The following is a 22,186-nucleotide window of genomic DNA, read 5'->3' as shown; positions in this document are numbered from 1 at the left end:
AAAAAAAATGTTTTGTAACCAGACGCTTGTCACAGCAAGCTTGATTTCGAAAAATTGCTGTACATTGTCTCCAGCTCATCTTGTGCGCAAGCTTCTCTCAAAAGGAGGAAGGTTCATAAACCTTGTGAAATAACCCTTCAACATGCTCACGGAGGGATAAGCCTGAGAATTTGACCTTCACACACTGGCAAAAGCTACACAATAAAAGAGAAGCGTTTTTCAAAACGATCCTTGCGGAAGAACTTGAAAGAGTGCTTATGGGAACCTTCAAAATGACGCCAGTGCTTTTACTCCATGCACTGGTGGCGATTCGGAGCAAGGGTACCAAAACTGGTGGTCAAGGACAGTATATATATATTTCCCTTGGTAGATAAGGTTTAGCATAGTGTGGGGGAAAAAGTAGCGAAAAGTGTGTGTGTGGGGGGGGGGGGGGGAATTGACACCCCTTGCTGCTACTGTCTCCATGTGATTCCCAAACTTGGTAATGCACCAGCAATAATTCTTTCTTGGGAAATAAATTAGGGAAAGATACTTCAAAATTTTCATGTTACAGTAATTTCGCGTACGCTGTAAAAAGCTGATTGGAGAAATGACCCATTTCCGGGGTTTTTAAAGGTCCAGGAATTTTAAATAAATTCAATTCCGGTCCAGGAGAGAAAATCATCAAGCGTAAATAGGTTCTGGACCGTAAAGAACCTTTTTATCTGTAAAGTGTTTCAATTCTGTCCAGGAACCTTTTTTCCCCGGATGAATTTAAATACGGTCCTGGAACTTTTTCCGGCTCAATTTAAATACGGTCAAAGAACCTTTTTTTTCTGAATCAATTTAAATACGGTCCAGGAACTTTTTTTTCTGGATCAATTTAAATTCGGTCCAGGAAACTTTTATCAATGAAACAATAAGCAACTTGGACCGAATTTAAAGTGTGCGAGAAAAAAAGTACCGGCCCTGCAGCGGAACCCAATAGAATTCATAACAATTTATACGTTCCTGAAGCTTTAAGAACACTGCCAATTTCCCCTGTAGCCAAGTGCCCTAAAAATGAACATGAACGTTTTAAAACTAAATAACTACACTACACATTAATACAATTCTAATGATTCAGTTTTTCATATATAGTTATGGTGCACGCAATCACTATTTATGTTTATGCAAGATAAACTATTCAGATTAAATTTGAAAATTTGTCCTTGTGTACGTATCTCAGTGCCGTGGCTTTGATGAACCTCTTTATCAGTTTCATCATATCATTACTCATCCTCATCGCCTCATAGCCAAAAGTGGTGGCAAAGCGACGCTAAATAATTAAAATAATATGAAATACATTTTATGGCTCTTTTAAAAATCATTTCTCATTCCCAGATGAAGACGACGGAATGCAGTCCTACCAAAACCTTCTAAATCGGTATTTTTTTGTATTTTTGTTGCTTAGCGTCGGTTTTCTTCCACTTTTGGCTAATCGCGAAGGTTAGTGATGAAATTGACAGACTGTCATTCTCAAAGAATACCCATGCCTAGGCCGGGATTCGAACCTGGGCCCCCTGGCGTCGTAGCGCGCTATTTTAACCACTCCGCCACGGAGGTCGGGAATGGTGATAATTAAGGAACGATTTTTTTATTTTAAGATGCAGCACCTTTCCAAAACTACACCTGTCCTTATGCCGATCGTTTGAGATATGTATTTTAGGACACGAAATCAAGTAAAATGCACCTATTTCCACCCTTTTCTTTCATGTTTTGTTAAAGAATTGGACAGAAAAATAAATTATTTTCACTCTTCTTGATCAGCTACATAAAATCCTATAGTCCCATTTTGTAGAGCAGAACAAGAGCTATGAAATGGTACAATATAATCATTGCAGCCCCAATAGTTCCCAAGATAATGTAGAAAAACCCGCGAGAGAAAACACAAACTTCAACAAAACCTATTCGGCAGAACGACTGTTCTCTCTGCGGTCCGCGCGCATTATATACAAAAGGCGCAGAATAAAGAGAGTATTTTATCAGCACCATCTATTGAAACTTTTTGAAAACATGTGCAGAACCCTTTTTTTCATCTCCCGATCATAATTTTGCATCTTAAAATCCTTTCCCTAGTGATAATATTATGAAACTGGTGAAGTGTCACGAAGAACACCCAGGTCGGGATTTGAACGCAGCAACTTTGGTGGCGAAATCGAAGGTCTTTGCCCCATTAGAAAGACATTGCTTTAACAAAATACATTTATGAGTTAATAGTTAATCTGAATAAAAAAGTAGCAAATATAATTTATGTAGAATTTCTCTTCATGATGTGAAAAATGCAAATCTGGGAAATTCATTAACATTTTCTCATCATTTTACCTACTTATACTAGGTAAAGCCATGTTGACATGTTGCGCTTACCAACTCCTCTTCCTTTAACTACTTCCCACTGTTCCATCCATTATCCTTTCATCATCATGTTAGTTTATGGTAGAAATATGGGACGTTAAGCAACAGTAATGAAGAAATAAATAGCACAAGACTCCCTACGGTCTTCGAAAGATGGTCTGCAATCTTGTTTACATTTTGCTTTTCTCAGCATACCCAACATGATTAGCATTGTTTTCCTATCCGAGTGTTGCCTGCGGCACTCTTTTATCTTGTCTTTTCCTTTCGAAAGTCTGGCCGTAAGTGGTCCAGCCGAAAAGTAAATTAGAGTTGTTGAAATGATGCGGCACGTGGTAATAAATCACCGCTGTTCAAAATGCAGCGGACGTATACAAGGGACTATTTTCATACAACAACATTATGCATCTAATTGAGTCATCACTCTTTTAGTAAGTGGTAATAAATTTTCCGCCTTGGGCCGACATGACTTTGTGTTATATGCGGTATCGTTCAATTTCTCCGCTCCACTATTTCTTTAGTCATTTTTTAGTGTGAAACGTTGGTGTCAAAAGGTGGACAAAAACAAGCGCTTGGACTTAATCAGGGACAGCTTCGGGAGTTTAATAAATTTCGTTGACTGCTCTCTCACTCCTAGCACCAAACGTAGATTCTCCTTTCTTCCATAACACCACATACTCGCTCCTACCTGTTCAGGCACTCACAGATCATTACTCAAAACTTCACTCAAATATTTTTCTTCTGGAACGCTCTCTTTACACACTTCTCATTTTTTATTTTATTTTCCTGATGTCATTAAATGAAGATTGTGATGACGTAGGCTCGGAAGTTGAGGAAAAATCCTTTGTTTTTTCCTAGTGTCCGAAGACGAGGCCCAACATAATATATGTTCATTTTAGGTCATCGTAGGCCAGAAAATGGTGGGTTTTATTTGTCCTTTTTTGCCTTTTTCGGCGTTTTTTTGGCTTATTGGTCCTTTTTTAGCCTATTTTTAGGTCTTAACGGCTTTTTTTTTTGCAACTTCACCTTCTTTCGACTAGGTTTTTACTGACGATTCTCAATTCCAATCATCATCAGTTCATCACCTCTTAAACATATTTTCTGTAGTAAAGAAAAAAAAATAAAAAATAATAAATGCGTATATTTGAACCATCCCTGAAAGGAGAGAAAAACATCCTTGGACGACTGAAGCAGGTACGGTACAAGGTCCTTTAACCGTAACTTGTCTGGAAGTGGAAACTTTATCTTGTTTTGAAGCTTTCAGCACGGTGTATACGACCAGACGGCACGCGCCTGAAAAGATATCAAGTCAGATAAGGAGGTGCCGCGCATATTCATTAAATATGTAATTAGAACTGAAGTTATTAATTAATTTGGCTCACATTTATACGTCCTTTTTTCTGTTTTTAGGTCCTTTTTTTGATATTTTTAGGTATTTTTATACGTCTTTTTTTGGCAATTTATAGGTCTTCAACTTCCGAGCCCTGATAAGTATTCTTGTCTTAGTTTCAGAGTCGCCGTTTGTAAACGCGAGTCCCTGCGTGAGCTATGTACCTAGGTAGTATGGTGGAATTAGCTAAAATGGCTCTAGATAGGAAAATATTTAGAAGATGGCTGAAGGGCAGACGCATACTAGCACAAAGGTAAACGTAAAGAAGTAAAGACCCCGTGCATAGAGCACCGTGCCATGGAGGCACATTTAGGAGGTATGGAGGTAGGGCCACACACATTCTCGATCTCGGCCATTTTGGAGATGATGTGAACAGCATCACGCCCAAGCCGGCTTTACACACCAGAGTTGCCACAAGGTATAAGTTGATTTTAGGCTGGGTGAGCCCCGGAGCCTGATTATGAGGGGACCGCCGCGGTGTGTAGCAGTACAAAGGCAAAAAGAAGCTAAGTTGGAAAATGCAATAGAACCGATCCTCCGCAAATGAATTTGGGCGTGTCGTTTGCGGACAACTTTAATAAGCAACATATGGTTAGTGAGGTATTGTACCATCTCCTTCCAAAAATTTGGGAGGTACCCTTATAAACTCCCTCCCCTGTTCCTACACTACTGCGTTTCTTAATGCGTCTCGTGAACGCATGCGGTGCATGCTGCGAATGCGTCAATTGTGGGAAAAAGGACAGCTTGCTCTGCGACGACATTCATGAGCATTTCTACATTCTAATTTCTTCATATAGGAGAAGTATTTATTTTACACGAGAGCGCTGAACTAAGCTTATATTACATTTATTAAATCTGAAGTGAAAGAAAGTAATAATACTTTTCCCACAATTGATGCATGCGTCACTTCAGATCCAAGAAATGTAACAGGTGCGGCAGTGAAACGGGCGATTTGGAAACCCTGGAAATAGCAAGTTACGTAATCAAGCAGAAAACGGGAGTGGTGCCATCTGGACAACAAATCTTTGCCATTGACACTGATATCGGTGTTCAGTCGAAATGGCGTCGTGGACCGGTGAACAACGCGCTTTTGCCGTGAAGGCGTTTTACAAAAACAACGACAGCTACGTGGCCGCGCAGCGTGTATTTCGTGCCCATTTCCATCTCGCACGTCATGCCCCAATCCCGTCGTCGTATGCTATCAAATTGTGGGTACAGAACTTTGAGGAAACGGGTGATATGGTGAGAAAGAGGGGTGGAAGTGCATGTGTGTGACGGAAAATGGGGGCCACCTGCGTGATGTCATTTTCAAGTGATGGACATCTTGTGCCGTGACATGTCTGTGCAAGATGTGCACGTTGTTCAGAAACATTCATCACAAATTGCAAGCATTGTAAATTCATGTTGTATTTGTTTGATATCGCTGTGAATAAATTTATATCTCTGGTGGAGGTTTCAAAATCGCCCGTTTCACTGCCGCACCTGTTAATATAAGCTTAGTTCAGCGCAAGTTCCGCAAGGCTCAATTCTAGGACCAGTTTTATTTTTACCCTACATAAATGATCTTCCAGAAACCTTATCAGAGTCTCAAACAATACTTTTTGCGGATGATACAAATATCATAGTAAAAAGCCTGGAATATGAGCAACTTCAAAAGAATTCCATTTCAACAACAACACAACTAAACGCCTGGCTAAAAACCAACAAGCTTTCCATGAATGTTAATAAAACATTTCTAATAAATTTTAATCCAGCAAAACAAATAAAAAACTTAAATGTGATTATTAACAATGAAGTTGTCAAAGAATGCAATGCAATAAAATTCTTAGGAGTATGGATAGACACAAACCTGTCTTGGAACATGCATATTACTAATTTAACTCAAAAGTTAAGCAGGCTCTGCTACATGATGAGAATTTTGAGAAATGTTTTAACTTTGAATGATTTAAGGACAGTATATTTTGGACAGATTCAACCTGTACTCACATATGGTATCTCTTTCTAGGGCAGTTCACCCAAAATGCAGAAAATTTTTATTTGGCAAAAACGCATATTAAAAATTATGAAGAATGTATCCCTCTCAAACCCAACAAAACAAATTTGCAATGAATTTCAAATATTACCTCTTCCATGTTTGTACATATTAGAAACGTTGTACTTTATTCATACAAATTCTAAAATCTTCTCAAAAAATCTGGACATACACAAGTACAGCACTCGTATGCATAACTCCCTCCACCTTTCTACTGTCCGCACATCCAAAACACATAATGGTCTAGGATTTCAAGGTGTAAAACTCTATAACAAGCTGCCAGAGGAATTCAAGAATCATAATCCAACCAAATTTAAAATAACAGTAAAAAGCTTGCTTATGAAGTATTTGTTTTATAGCACAGAGGAGTACTTAGATCATATTTTTCATTAATAGACATAACCTTTGACTTTTCTTGTATTTTTATGTTCACTAATAGCCATAACCTTTGATTTTTCTTCTATTTTCTATGTTATTCCATACTCTCTTATACTTTTTAATATGCATAAGTATGTGTTAATTCCATTGTACTCAAAATCATACATGTAATTTTATTTTATACTCTTTATACTTTTTAATTTGCTTAAGTATGTGTTAATTCCTTTATACTCAAAATTATACATGTAATTGACCTATCTCATATCATAGTGCTATTTGTACTCATATGATCAAGTGGATGGAAATAAATCTTATCTTATCTTATCTTATCTTATCTTATCTCGTGTAAAATAAATACTTCTCCTATATGAAGAAATTAGAATGTAGAAATGCTCATGAAGTCGTCGCAGAGCAAGCTGTCCTATTTCCCACAAGTGACGCATGCGCAGCATGCACCGCATGCATTCACGAGACGCCTCTGAATTGGTAAGTAATAGTCAGCATTCTGCGACAAGCTTAAAGAGCCTCAGAGATCTCTTAAGATGTCTTAGCCCTTCAGGAGGTGTCGTATAACCACTGCAGCCATGCATTATGTATGAGACACTGCAGTGGGTCTATATCACGCTGTAGAGAAATAAATGTGGCAACATTTTGAATGGGCGGACTGCGATTCAATCTTCTATGATATGTTGGTGAGCGATAATTACTATTATTGGTTCCTTGCCCTTCCCTTCTGCTTCGTATCATAATGGTAGTAAGACGTAAAGCACATCAAAGCCTCTATCATTCCTGACAAGCAAGCATCTAATGTGTAATTTTACTTCCACACTTCTCAGTTGGGGGGTTAAAAGGTTGCGCCAACGTCCATACCTTTGCCAGAAACCACTTATCTTTCCCGCACTCTTTAAAACACCAGGCGAGAACGCGAGCACGTTCTATCCATGATTCGATCTTACGTCACAATATTAGTAAGGTTCAGTGTTGCCAACTTTTGAGAAACAATGGATGGACTGAACTAGAGTCGTTTTCACATTCAGAAGAGACAACGGCGCTTATGGAGAAACCGCACAGTGTTGCCAATACAGCGCTAGCTCATGTCGCCGGGAAATGATGACCTTTCTTCACAATGAAGGTGTTACATATTTTGTATATATAATGATAATTATATGTAATTATTAATATTAATATTATACTGTGAACGTTACAGTTATCCTTTTTACTATGATCCATTGCGATCACTACACACGCGAGTGTAATGCAAGAATGACACTTCAGAAATCACTTAAAAAAGTAAAAATCACTGAGAGCTCACACAACTGAAAACACTTTTTCGGGAGAGGGAAAAAGTCTAAACAGACCAAAGCAGATCTCTCACTCAAGTAAGGGGACCCTGGCACATGGGTTAGATTCAAGTTGCAACCCAAACAAACAAATGAGTAATGGCCCACGTGAACTGATAAGACGTGAATGACTCAAGCAAGGCATGTCATATTTCTATCTTGAAGCCCCATATTTTGTCACGTGTTGGAAAGCCTTTCAAAGGTTAATATGGTGTCTATGAATTTATGTGTACGTTGGAAACTGAAAGGTGATCGACATTTCAGCATTAATGTCGACAGTAATGTAAACGAAAACAACGTGTATTTGCGACAGCACTAATGTTGCTCACAACAGAAGCATTGGAAATAATTGTCAATTATTAAATTTAAGTAATTTCAATTCTATTATAACAAACTGCATGAAGTTCATATTTTTACTGAATGGAAATAAAATAACAACTCGAAAACTTGGTGGTGATAGCCGGAATGCTGCGGTGAGACGGCTCAAGATGGCCAGACAACGTCTCCTTACTTCGCGCGCGGTTCGGGTTAAAAATAAACTCCAAATGCATGGAAGTAATATTTCTGGGAACCTTTGAGTGGTTATAAAAAATAATTTCATTATTTTATCCACAACTTTGTCGCTGGAAGTTTTTACTTGGAATTACAGAACAAAAATGGCCAGCGACGACATTTTCCACTGCACGAATATAAAAAATCTCCACATACTTTATTTGAATATTTTTTAATGCAAATATGCTTTAAAGTATTGATAAATTCTGAGTACCACTGTCACCTATGACAATTAAAAAACAGTGTCAATTTTTTTCATAATGAAAGCTTGAATTTTACGGCATGTTTCAACGTTAGGAATGAAAACAATGTAAAAATTGTGTTTTCACAGAAAATTTGCGTTTTTAATTTATCTAAAATTATGTAAGCAAGTTACCAGTTTTTTGTGTTGACCATCGTATTCTCTACAAAATTTCCTGCAAAACTCCAGGTACCGATTTTACTTAAGCTAAATTTGTAAATCCAGGAATTTGACAACAGCGCGCTCGTATTTCCCACAAGAAAAGCATTGCCCATAAGAGCCCATTGTGTCTTCTGAACGTGAAAACGACTTCTAGAAGATTTTTTTTTAAAAAAAATTATGCAATAATATACGCCATAAGTAGGCACAGGATTTTCTATAAGATGCCTTTTTTGTTTCTTGGCCAGAAAATGTAGGCCATTTAAAAGCCGTTTCAGGCCATTTCTGAGAGGAATGCATCAATTTTATAGTGGCTGATTTGGCCTATTTTAGTCATAAGTGCGTATTTCCACGATAACTGCTTTTTGAGTGCTTAATCCCTGAAAATGGAAAATCTGTCCATTCAAGTCTAGTTAATTTCTTGTCACATTAAAATGCTATGATAGTATTCTGGCACAAACCATGATATAAACGCAACTGACTTAATGTGCACTTCTAGGTACTGCAAACACAAAAAACACTGACAGTACTGACTCAAGGTCAGACTTTTGAATTCCTTTCCGGAAATGTGTTACTGAACGAAGGTTAAAGATTACGTAATCTAAAAATCCAAAAACACTGTTGCAAATCCATTAATGATGTGTCGACACATACATTTGTAAATAATTTGTATACTAATTATTTTTATATGTGAAAAGTAATCAAAATAATATACATTTGCTTGATTTATAAATGTTATACAGGGTGTTCATACAAGTTACGAAGATACTGTTCTCGATTTTGTATATTTCAGATGGGGTCTGTACGCCTAGCTTATGTCGCGACACACAACATCAGATTTATTGGAATAACGGCGCTGGCTACCCAGAACATACTTAAATTAGAATGGTATCATAACTAAGGTGTAATTTTTGTAAATTACCCCCGAGTGGGGGAGGTTAAGACCACTTTGTTATGTAAACGGGTCTTTCAAGATGATGTGTACACTAACGAACTCTAGGGTTAAATATAAGAAGTAGAGATGACGTCAGGCGTGGTCTGATTGGTGCTGCACAAGACGAGCTCGAGTGTTCAAGAGCTACCAGGAAGGCTGAAGCACTCGAGTTCTGGGTAGCACGCCGATCTGATCCACTGCACGTCATCTCTACTTCTTATATTTAACCCTAGAGTTCGTTAGTGTACACATCATCTTGAAAGACCCGTTTACATAACAAAGTGGTCTTAATGTTATTGTAAACAAAGTAACAATTAGGATGATGCTTACACAGGCTCCCACTCGTTAACCACAAATACTCTTATCTAAGGTTCCATTTTCTTGTAAAGAAACGCTATATACAGATTGAGAGTCTGAGTACATTATATCCAGTGGGCACTCCACTGATTATAGCAATCCATATGCTCATGCAACATAAGAACTGGACCTCCCCGATGACGCAGTAGTAGCGTCGTCTCCTTGTAATTAAGGGGTCCTGGGTTCGATACCAGTGGAGGCACATAGTGGCTCGGATTACACTTTAAACTGTAGGTCCAGTCCCGATTAGCCTTCCTGTGCATAAAGTGGACTTAAAACACCAACTCATCCAAACAACATAAGAATTAATAATGATAAAATGCATTAAAATGAGAATTACTAATGACAAGATGTATTGAAATATTTCCGAACTACAAAATAAAGGAGATCAAAGTTAATAATCCTACTGATAACTTAGTAGGCACACACATATAACTTTTAGTGACTATTTTGATAGTTTGTGGTGCCTATCGATCCCCATCCTAGTTATAAGCCCTTATACTCCCTTACTTTGCTAATAACGATGTGAGCACGGATAGTGTAAATGATACAGGAGGCTGACAGGCGGTGGCGGAGATTGGGTTCCAAAAACAGGGGGCAAGGTGCCAAAACTGGGGAGGGGGGGCAAATACAGTATATTTCCCTTTGTACATAAGGTTTAGTATAGTGCGGCGGCAAAAGTGGGGAAAAGTGTGTGTGGGGGGGGGCAACTGCCCCCTTTCCCTCCTAATTGCCGCCACTGCTGACAGGTAGAGGAAAATTTCTAAATATGGGCCCCCCTTTTTATTTTGTCATTTTCGGAGCAAAAAAATTAATATATATCAAGCACCTGCCTTTAAAATGCATATCTATGAAATGTAATAAATGTAATTGCATGCTAAAGTATAGAAGGTCTCCCTTTTTTTTTTTTAAAAAAAAAAAGCAATTTCCAAAAAATGGTAAAATGATGTATTTCAAAATTGTGGTCTAAATATGGGCTACTAGTGGCAATATTACAAAAAGCAATTAAAATTTAAAAATAGTCATTTATCGCTAAAACATTATAAAATTCATATTTATGAATAATCTGTTGTTTTGAAACTCACGCGGAATGAGAAAAATCGAAATTAAGAAAAACATCCAAGTATTAGTTGAAAATGTGATCTCAACATTAGACCTCATGTCATAGCCCATATTTAGACCATCACGCTATTTTTCTTCTTCAATTTATTTTCGCTCTCTGTGGTATATATTTCACAAACAAATCATGGCATTATAAAAGCCCACATTTGTTTTATGTACCGCTAATATCATAACCTATACAGAGCAGATGAGAATTGAGAAAACGCTGAGTTAAAACATAAATGCAAAAAGTTTTCGGAGGTCGCAATTCTACAACAGAGTCCAAGGCCGAAACCTTTGTCCTTGACAGATAACCAGTTCCCATAGCCTCTGCCAGTCTGCAGCACCCGGAGCGCTGATAACTCCAAAACCCATATTTAAATCTTCGCCCATATTTAGACCTTATCCTCTACCATATTGGAGATGTAACAAATTATTATGAAATACGTATTTTGATCACACTCAGTCAGTAATTAAATTTGTGAGAATCATTAAGTGTATAATGATGAAACCTTTGTTTTCTTAAAGTGCAGGGACTTTAAAATAAAATAATATAACAGGCAAATTATTGAGTGGGATCGAGCCCCACAGGCCCATATAAGTTGACGCCACTGATAATGTTTCATCATCAGTACACAAAAAGCACGCCCATCATCAGTTCATCTGACTAAATATCACTAATGCCTGTCAGCCTAATGATGAAATCGAATCTCATTAGCTTTTTCGCTTCATAATTCTAGATTTTTTTACCTACTTTAATGGGGGAGAAGGCTGGATGTGAATCTGTCGACAAGATGCGACGACAGATTCACATGTTTGATCATTGTACTGTTAGGCTCGGCCGCCAGCTTGAGCCGTGTGCCATGTCACGTCCCCGTGTTCAGCTTTTTCACCTGTCACTTGTCGGCATTTCTTTTGAAGCTAAACAGGCTCTGGACTTTCGTCAACGCACTGAAGCGTTCCTTTTGTAGGAGTGAATATTTTCCCATACATCAGTGGAAGAAAGGGTACGGGTAAACATTGGTTATTTGGCTCGGGTACCCTTTTCTACACCCTCGATTTTTCGCACATTTAAAATATTCTCGTTACGAAAATTAGTTCTTCATAAGAAACGATGTTTCTAAATAGCACGGAAAGTAATTTTTTTAGATCTACGTGCTAGGAAACTTACGTTTTTCAATATTTAGATTTCTTATGTAACGTCGAAACTGTTTTGCAGGGATTTGATCATGGCGCATCTTGGATTCATGTCACAGGCGCACGTCTGAACATTTTCTTTTTCTTCTTATCTTTGACTTGTGCAATGGGATAATTTGCAAATTTTTCTTGTTATGAATGACTTGTGCAATGGGATAATTTGCGATTTCAATATATTATTTATGTAATTTATTGGCGGATTGGATATTTGAGACATTGCAATTGTTTTGTGCGACTTTAGACATTGGAATTGATTTGTGTGACATTGAATTAAGACAAAAGGACTAAATATGAGATTGACACACGTTCAACGGATGAAGTACATAGAGGACTTTGTTCGACGAGACATACGGGACATTGTAATTGACTTACAGGGAACCTAGCCCCACGAACCATTGACGCTAGCCCCACGAACCATTGGCGCTAGCCCCACGAACCATTGACGCTAGCCCCACGAACCATTGGCGCTATGCCCACGAACCATTGGCGCTAGCCCCACGAACCATTGGCGCTAGTCTCACGAACCATTGGCGCTAGCCCCACGAACCATTGGCGCTAGCCCCACGAACCATTGGCGCTAGCCCCACGAACCATTGACGCTAGCCCCACGAACCATTGGCGCTATGCCCACGAACCATTGGCGCTAGCCCCACGAACCATTGGCGCTAGCCCCACGAACCATTGACGCTAGCCCCACGAACCATTGGCGCGTGGATAGGTTAAGCCCCTATCACACGGAACTGGATTTCTATTTGGAATGCTCTAGTTGACGCTGGACTGGCTACCCATTTGCTAGTTTTCGCCTCACACGGTACTTGTTATACCGTACTTGTCAATAGTCTTTCGTTCCCATAATGGCGGCCGCGCGAGATGTAAACAACGTATCACTTCACACTTTTAAAATACGATAACTATCCAACCAAGAAAAATATCGCATCGCATTAAATGGTTTTAGGTAGAGAAGAACGGCGCTGATAAAATACGTAGTTTACAACGTTTACTGTACACGTATGGAAGAATATTTTAGCTTTTTCAATTGTAAACATGCCTTTCGTGTTGTATGCACTCGGAAGCCACAGACAAAAAAAGGCTACTTTACAAACTCACAGAATATCTTCACATGGCAAACTTTGCTCTGATTGGCTGTTCCACAGAATCTAGTCGAAGAAGTTAGTAGCAATTAGAACATGTCCTATTCCTCAAAACCAGTCAAGCAGTCAGCCGGGCGGCCATGATTACTACCCAGAAAGTCAGTTCATCGCCAACTAGGGCATTCCAACTAGAAATCTAGTTCCGTGTGATAGGGACTTTAGTTCAGTTAGGTTGAGATCGATAGTTAAAATTTGGTGTCGTGTTAGTATCACGATCTAGAAATTGGAAATAATTGCGAACCATTTCAAACGACAAAATTTCAACTTTAAACGGCTGTACAGTCGTAAATACTTCTTTCCGCGCTCCAATTTTTTTAATTCACAAATAGGATCAAATAATGTTCATAATGAAAAAGAAAAAAATTCAAAATTCGAGGGTGTAGAATAGGGTACCCGACCCGGTTATTTCTTTCCACATTTCCAAAGTCTTGTATTTCAGCTGTAGCACTTCGCCGTCTTCATAAATTACTTTGAAGTGACGTCCTACTGGTGGCACACAATGTAAACTTGCAAACCGGTAGGAATAGCAAATGCATGATGTTGGTGGTCTTGTGTATCGAAATCCTTTATCGTATGGGAATGGTATGAAATTCACACCTTCACTTCCAAGGGAGCCCGCAGGATTTTTTCTCAGGGTGAGGGGGGGGGGGCAGAGTAAGTCACAGAAACGTATTATTATTTTTATTATGTTACTATTACTACTACTACTTATGTTTTTTTTAAATTACATACATTTGTATCTTACATATTCTGTATGTCTATGTACAATTTACATAACTGTACACTAAACATTAATTCATGTAGGAAAAAAAGCTGTTTTTTATACTTAGATCAGTGGTTTCCAACTTCAAAAGGTCCGAGGGCCAAAATTATATCCAGGCGCATGACCTAAATTTCTTAAATGAGGCAATAAAAACAATGGATTCACAAATCAAAATTGTATAATTACAATTTATTTCACAAAAACCCAATACTTATGGATGAATTGAAAGAAATGAAAAACACACCATACAAATAAGAATCCTTCATAGTAAGTGTTCAATGTGAAAATTGAGCCCGATCTGCTTCTTTTATCAAAGTTGGAATATTCAATTTCTGTATTTGAAAGTCTCAGAAGGTGAAGCAGTGAAGAATCTGCCAGTCGGCTTCTGTAGCGGTTCTTGATGAACTTCATTGAAGAAAAAACACTTTCACACTTGTATGTGCTGACGAACATCGATGTCATTCTTTGGCCAAAACTACGAAGGTTTGGAAAGCGTTCCTTTGAAAGGTATTTGAAAAACTCTGGCCCCTTTTCTTGCCTAGTTTGAAGGAACACATCGCCTTGCAAATCACACAATTCAAGTTGGAGAGAAGCTTCTTGTTCTTCGATGTTAACTCCAAGAGGATTGCTAAATAGGTGGATGCTGCTCATTTCATATGGCTCATTTCGATATTTGCACAAACTTTAACAATCAGTAACAGTACAATCCCAGTTGGAACACTGGAAATCTCTTGGTACTTCGTGCATAGTAAAACAGATATCTATAGCGCCGCTCTGCAGTTTGTTTCTAAAGACAAAGAGTGAAGCCAGAGGTGAAGCCTTCGCGGAACTTGACGAGTTCATTCCACATAGAGAAGGGATGGAATGCATGGTGTGAAGAGAAAGTTACGTCACTTTAGATTCTTCTGATGATGTTTATTGACTGCAAAATCAATTCTACCTGTGATATTGTTTTTCATCACAGAGCTTCCGTCCCTTCAGTAAAAATAGAACTTATTTTAATAAAAATACATAAAATTAATGTATTTTGCAAACTGGCTTTGCGGGCCGCAAAAAAAGGGCCGCCAGTTGGAAACCCCTGACTTAGATAATCAGTGTATAACAGACTGTAAGCTTAAATGTAACCCTACTTCAAATAATAATAATAATAGATGCTGTAACTTACGGCCTGTAAGTCACAGAAACCATACTTTTTGTTATAAAATATCACTACAATTTCATCATTCCAATTTCATTAATTCTATCCAGAAATCTCAGGGGGGCAAGGTTTCATGGTCTCTTACGACTTGCAGCCCTACCTGCAACGATAACCTTTCGGTCGGAGTTCACCAGCGATAAGAGGAAATCCTTTTTCGCCAGTGCTATCAAAGCCGTTGGGGGGGGGGGGACTGTCACACGTGTTTTTGGTCCACTTTATGCACAGTAAGGCTAATCGGGACTGGCCCTATAGTTTAGAGTGGGATCCGAACCACTATGTGCCTCCACTGGGTATCGAACCCGGGACCCCTTGATTACAAGGCGATGACACGATCACTGCGCCATCGGGGAGGTCACAGAACATACCAATGAAAATCAGCCCTTACCAAATTAATTTAATTCAGCCAAGGGCAGAGCAGCCCTTAGCTGAACCTCGCCCGCTTAATAAAGAACATTTATTATTATTATACTGGCTAGAGGAAACTATAAGATTCCATTATATTCAGTCGTTTTCAACTAATCTAAACCAAATTTTATATTTATCACCAAGCCTAGATAACAGCAAGCACGAACTCTTTTTGGTGTCACACACCTTATAGATGTTCAAAATGACCACCATTGGCAGTGAATACATTACGTGTAATCTGAAGAGATCGATAATCAGCAGATACGGTTTATGCGGGAAGGGAAGCGTAGGTTTCTTAATTGCATGTCCCACGTCATTCAGTGTCTCTGGCTTTGGGGCGTACACAGCATTCATCACAGTTCCCCACAGGTAGGAATTTAATTGTGTTAAATCAGGAGGTCTGGATCTCAAAAGAGCAATTTCTCACCTCTGTCATTTTGAGTACACTAATGACTACCTCGCAGTTTTAGCGTCGTTGCCTTGTAATTAAAGGGGTCCCGGGTTCGATACCCGGTGGAGGCACATAGTGGTTCGGATCCCACTTTAAACTGTAGGTCCAGACCCGATTAGCCTTACTGTGCATAAAGTGGACTTGAAACACCAACTCAATCAATCAATCAAAAACTAATGACTACCGCTTGACAAAAGAACAAAAACAAAAGAAGGCATATATGCTTTCACACATGCTCAACATGGGCATTGCAGCTTCAAATGCAAAATGTTCAGTCAAGTCATCTTTAACAGTTTCTCTGTTATTGAAGTTCAAAGAGTGTAAACATTATTTTGGGACACTCTGTATATACATAAGAAATAGAGATATATATACAGTAAAATTGTCGAAATCGGGGCATCGGCTTTCAAAAATCAATTTTACCGCGGCCCGGTATTGTTGCCGAGTATTTGAAATGTTGAATTTTAGTCAATTCTCAATTAAGACAACAGAGAGTTGAGAGGAAGTGGGAGAAAGATCAGAGTTGGTTCTTTCGTCATATTCTTCTTCCTCCATAAGCAACCTCGAAGGAAGCTTTTGGCGATGAAAATAAAACGACTCACCCGCGACACAGGGACGTGCTTCGTGAGCATTTACTGCAAATTATGTTCCGCAAAGGAGAAATAAATTTTTTAAATCCTGTTTCTGAATTCATGCCCCGCCGCTGAAGCGATAGCCTTGTCGGCGCAAGTGACGTAAGCAGCAAACCATAACTTCAACAGCCACAATAACAATATTTAGGCAAAGGATGAGGCTGCCGTAAAGAGTTTTCATCTGCAATTTAGCCTGACAGGGCAAGGAGAGTTGTGTGCGTGTTGCTGGTGTCGAGTAAGTTAGAAGAAAACATTATGACGTAAAGACTTGAATATGACAGTGAATAGCTTCCATCTTCTTTTATGTCCCCCTTGTTTCTTTTTTATTTGCGGGAATGCAGTATCTTCGTTCTGGTCTCCCTTATCGCACAACGCGACAACAACCTTGCGTTCTGACGTCAGACGCGGAATGACTACATTGTTAGGTTAGGTCTATTAACTTTTCATTCATAAAAATACTCACTGTAACATTTGGCAACTGTGTGCATATAAATCTTATAATTTCATTATTTTATTTCACTTCATTATTATATTTTTCATTGTTCCAGATTACTGAATATATATATACACACACACACACACACATATATATATATATATATATATATATATATATATATATATATATATATATATAATATGCGTGTACTAAAAACAAAAGCAAAAATTTATAAGTAAATCTGTTTTTCTTTTGCATTGTCTATACATATACCTACGCGTATATACCTATATATATAATTGTTCTTATTTGTATTGATATGTAATCCTTTTCATGTTTTTTTTTTCTCAATGTATACTCTTTATTCCATTGTATTCATCTTTCAGACAAGGGTCTGTTATAAGAACGGCCCTAAAGGCCTGCTCCAATAAAGACGATTTTATTATTATTATTATTATTAGCTTTGGTTCTCTTAGCATAAATGCACTGCAAATGTATTAATTATGCTAAGAGAACTAAACGTAACAAGTTAGGCATTTAGCCTAACAATGAAGGCATTCCGCGGTGACGTCAGAACGCAAGGTTGGTATCGCGTTGTGCGATAAGGATGACAATCTTCATTCTCTAGGCACATTGACTTCAAGTTTGAAAAGGGGAGATGGACAATGTGAGGTAACAAACATGGAGGAATAAATTAATTGAAGGAAGTTTTAAATATAACGCTTCAGAAGCACTGACCTGCCATCTGCATCATAATCTATTGCAATGGTTTTCTGTGACATGCTTTACAGCTAAAGCACCTTTGTACACGATCAAATTAATCATATACAAGTCGTTGACTTGAACGTAATTGAAAGTCGTTAAACAGCGTTCCTATTGGAAATCTTGAATGGTCTGAAATTGCTCATGGACACGATCAAAGGAACTTGGACAAGTTCAAATTAGACCAAAACGTGGCAGTGTGTACGGCATGGAAAGAAATAAATAGACTAGCGATTAGCCGAAACATTTTTTTATTTCCAAAGGAAGAAGTAGGACATGTTACTGTATAAAGAAACTCTAAAGAAGTGTGATGTTGATGTATTTTCTCGAGTCCGCTTTAGACGAAGCATTTCCTTGAACATTTTTGCTAGCATAAATGATAAATAAATGCTTCAAATAATCTTATAGCAGATAGTACGTACTTTATACGAAAACGAAATCATTTCTTGGAATATTTCGGTTAGCTTTTACGATTACAATGTACAATATATACAGCACGAAAAGCACATCGAGTTACACCATCTATGGTATTTGCACGGTGTTTACAATTGAAAAAACTAAAATATTCTTCCATACGTGTACAGTAAACGCTATAAAGTATGTATTTAAGCAGCGCCATTGTTTTGTTCCTAAAACCATTTAATACGAAACGTTATTCCTCTCGGTTGAATAGTTATCGTCTTTTAAAAATGTGAAGTGATACATTGTTTACATCTCACGCGGCCGTCATTACATCCGCTAGAGGTCGCTTTTCGATAATCGATTTCAGTAGCATGTGTTCTGATTGGTCGACTGAATAGACATTCTTTGACCGAACCTTGGATCCAATAAGAAAAATGACGTTGCCTCTGACGCCATTTCCTTTCAAGCGTCCAATTCAAGGACTTGTTCATGATTTATTTGATCGTGTACAAGGCGCTTAAGTGTCTTCGTGGCCCTAGGCGTAGGCATAAAGGGAGGATGCCAGGAGTACCTCCTAATCGGTCCTCAAATAATAATATTGTAGGAATTATCATTAAAATAATGAAAATGATATCCGAATTTTAAAAAGTAAGGAATTTCGTTCCTCTCCTTCACCCTTCTCTCTCCGGGCCGGCCCCGGTGGCGGACGGAGTGGTTAGCACATCGCGCTACGATACCAGGGATACCGGGTTCGAATCCCGGCCTGGGCATGGGTGTTTGTGAGTGTCCATTCATCAATTTCATCATATCATCACTCATCCCCATCTTCGCAAATTAGCCAAAAGTGGTACAAAATCGAAGTAAAATAAAGCAAATAATAAATCAATCTCTCACTCTCTCCGCAAAACATTCGAATATTGTTTACTATAATAATCAGTAATCACGTAGTAAAGAAGATATTTTTTACTTTAAAAATTATGAAGTAATGCGTATTAAAAAATATGGAGAAACTTAACCTACGGATTTTTAAAATGAAATGGGTTCAGCTGATATTACCAGTAGAGATATACCCTTGGATTGTTAGAGTTAGTTAATCTGCACCAACATTAATTTTCAATTCTTTACTTTCATTATTTAAATTTTAATATAAATATCCTCACAATGATAGTAAGACCTGTTCTAAAGTGATAACGAATATTAGGAAACTATAATGTTCAAATTTCATCTTCATATACCTAATAGTTTCTGTGAAAAGGAACATGAAGTTACAATAATTAGGCTAACATTGGCCAGACACACATTGAGAGTATAGATTGAGCTGGAGCCAATTATTTTGTATTTCAAAACCAAAAGCTTACGATTTATTTTAAAATGTACACATTTTTTTCTTCTGCAAATCAAGTTAATCTATTCTCGGTAACTTGTCGAGTAATTGTTAGTGGAACTGAGCCATTTGGAGTGATGACAAAAGGCAGTCATCCATCATTCCTTTGTGCAGACTTTAAGAGGACATTACGAAAAAAAACTCGTTCCTGTGCTTTCTCCAAGAGCGACTATTTATAAACAAAGAGAAAACTTGTCAAGTCGATGAAGCTTGCACATTATTTGTTCTTGATAATTAAGTTGCGAGAGTTATTTTTCAGATGATCTGACAAGCCGTCAGCTTTGACTGGATGAATGATGCTAGAAATCAACCTTTGAACCCTGGTTTTCTTGCATTGTACTTAGGCTTTGTTCCCCTAACACAATTGCTAATCATTGAAGACTGTTTTTACACTCTAATTGCAGAGAAAGATTTTCTTGTCCGTCCAGAAGAAGCCAAACAACTTGTAATTTGCTCATTTTGCCGCCTTATGGCTTATTACACTTAGAGCAGTCATATTGATGAAGGATGAAGCGCCTGTCGTGCTCTAGTAGTTATACCACGGTTTGGGAAACTAAGGTTCCTGGTTTAATCACCCACATTTTTTTTGTCGCGGTTAGTCTTAGCAGTCTTTTTCAGTCGCCGGATCACGGCCCGGTACCGGACCCTGACATCAAATATACCGGGCTCTGATAGGTTCTCCTGAAATTTGTCATTTTGTACTGGAAATGTTCTGACTAATTCGAAATTTTCTGTTTTCAAATTTCAACATGCCAATAAAAATCAAAACTTACCAAATTAATTTATTGATGTTGGCCCGAGCAAACTACAAGATTTCGTTACTAGGTTGACAACTAATTCATCGTGTGAGAACCAGATTGATGTAACTCAAATTGATCAAATTTACAGGAGAGAGGAAATCATGTGTTAAAAAGAGTCAGTGACTCCACCTTACTGCTAAGGATTTGAAGTGGAGATATGACAATTTGACTCAAAATAGAGCTCCGGAGGGGATCATTTAAACAAATCTGAAAACAGCATTATTTAAGTTACTTTCCTCTGGTTATGCGACTAATTTAAACCTAATTTTATATTTGTCAGCAAGTTACACTTCAAACATAATCGAACTATAATCTTTTATGATTATGTCATACTTTATTTGCTAATTTCAATTTCAAGGGTCCATATTGATTAATGTGTAAAGTTTAAAAAAATACAGTGTACGATTTTTAATTCGAGCAGAAGTTTATTCCCCTTGAAATCATTTTTCATGTTTTTGTTAATTCGATTATTTTCATGCCCCCTGTACCTGATTGCGGTCTCAAGAAGTTTGAGCACCACTGGTCTACGTCACCTGAAACCTACCCAGTGCTGTAGTTCTGAAATGAAACTTTAGGTTAGGACCATGTTTCCAATAACGTTGTGTTGTGTTTGGTATTAAATATATGGCTGAAATCATACATCTTCTAGAAAATGTGCCATTGATGGTAGAATAGTGATGATGGTGGTATATCTGTACTTGACGTAAAAGAGGTTTAGCGAAGGTATTCTAAAATTTTAAAAAAATATGAAATGTATTTTATTGATTGGATTTAAACATAAAAGCGACAGTGATCGAAAGTAGAAGGTGTATGCTATTGAGTAAGGTTGACCAGGCCATACGGCAGGTGACTATTCTAGGATTATGATAAAATTCAAGTATAATTCCCGGTTTTCAAGGCGAACTTTCCAAAAATTCAAGGCTACAAGATGTTTTCTCCATTTCAACCTTACGTAATATCGCCTCATACCACCCTCACGCATACAAAGGCAGATACATTAACAATATAAAGGGTCTGTGTGATTCCAATGAATCCAATAATTCTAATTCAATACAATTAAAGGGTATATACGTATATTTAAAATATTAAATTTAAGGTGTGAAGTTTACATTTGCCATTTCACATACTCAGACTCTAAATAAATCTATAAACCCAAGTCACAAATGTTACGAGATGTAGTAATCTGCGAAAAACTGTTAATTGGATAAGAATTTCTAACTCAAATTTTAACTAATCAACTTCAATATATATCATCTTGTAATAATCTTCCGTCTGTCAGATAGACTGTTCTGCAAAGGACACTAACAAAATAAACAGATTGAGAGAATTCTGTTCTATTTTCAACACAACTTTATTTTCCTTCCTAGATAAAAATAGAAGCTAAACTGTTAAAAACCTACCTCAGGGCATTAATAAATATGTATTAATTCAATGGTATTTTGATTAATAAAAGTTGCAATTTTTCACGTCTACGGAGAAAAAATCACGCACAATTCCCGGATCGAATAATTCACGCATAATTCCCGGAATTCTAGGAATTCCCTGTGAGTAGCCACCCTGCCTGAACCTCCTTCACTTCCCCGATGGTGCAGTGGTAGCGTTGTTGCCTTGTAATAAATGGGTCCCGAGTTCGATACCCGGTGGAGGCACATAGTGGTTCGGATCGCACTTTAAAATGTAGGCACAGTCCCAATTAGCTTTTCCGTGCATAAAGTTAACTCAAAACAAAAACTCAAACAGCCCTGAAC

At 37.8% G+C, this 22,186-nt stretch overlaps 1 protein-coding gene across 1 annotated transcript in view; it reads right to left on the bottom strand.

Moving 5' to 3' along the window:
- The window catches only part of LOC146002366 (uncharacterized), a 235,815-nt gene that overhangs the window by 47,042 nt on the left and 166,587 nt on the right, over nucleotides 1-22,186 (bottom strand). The window lies entirely within an intron of this gene.

The sequence above is a fragment of the Lepisma saccharinum genome, chromosome 18 (genome assembly GCF_977018435.1).
Source record: "Lepisma saccharinum chromosome 18, izLepSacc3.1, whole genome shotgun sequence".
Classification (NCBI taxonomy): Eukaryota; Metazoa; Arthropoda; class Insecta; order Zygentoma; family Lepismatidae; genus Lepisma; species Lepisma saccharinum.
The sequence above is the reverse complement of the archived record's forward strand: the minus strand, read 5'-3'. Positions and strand labels throughout refer to the sequence as shown.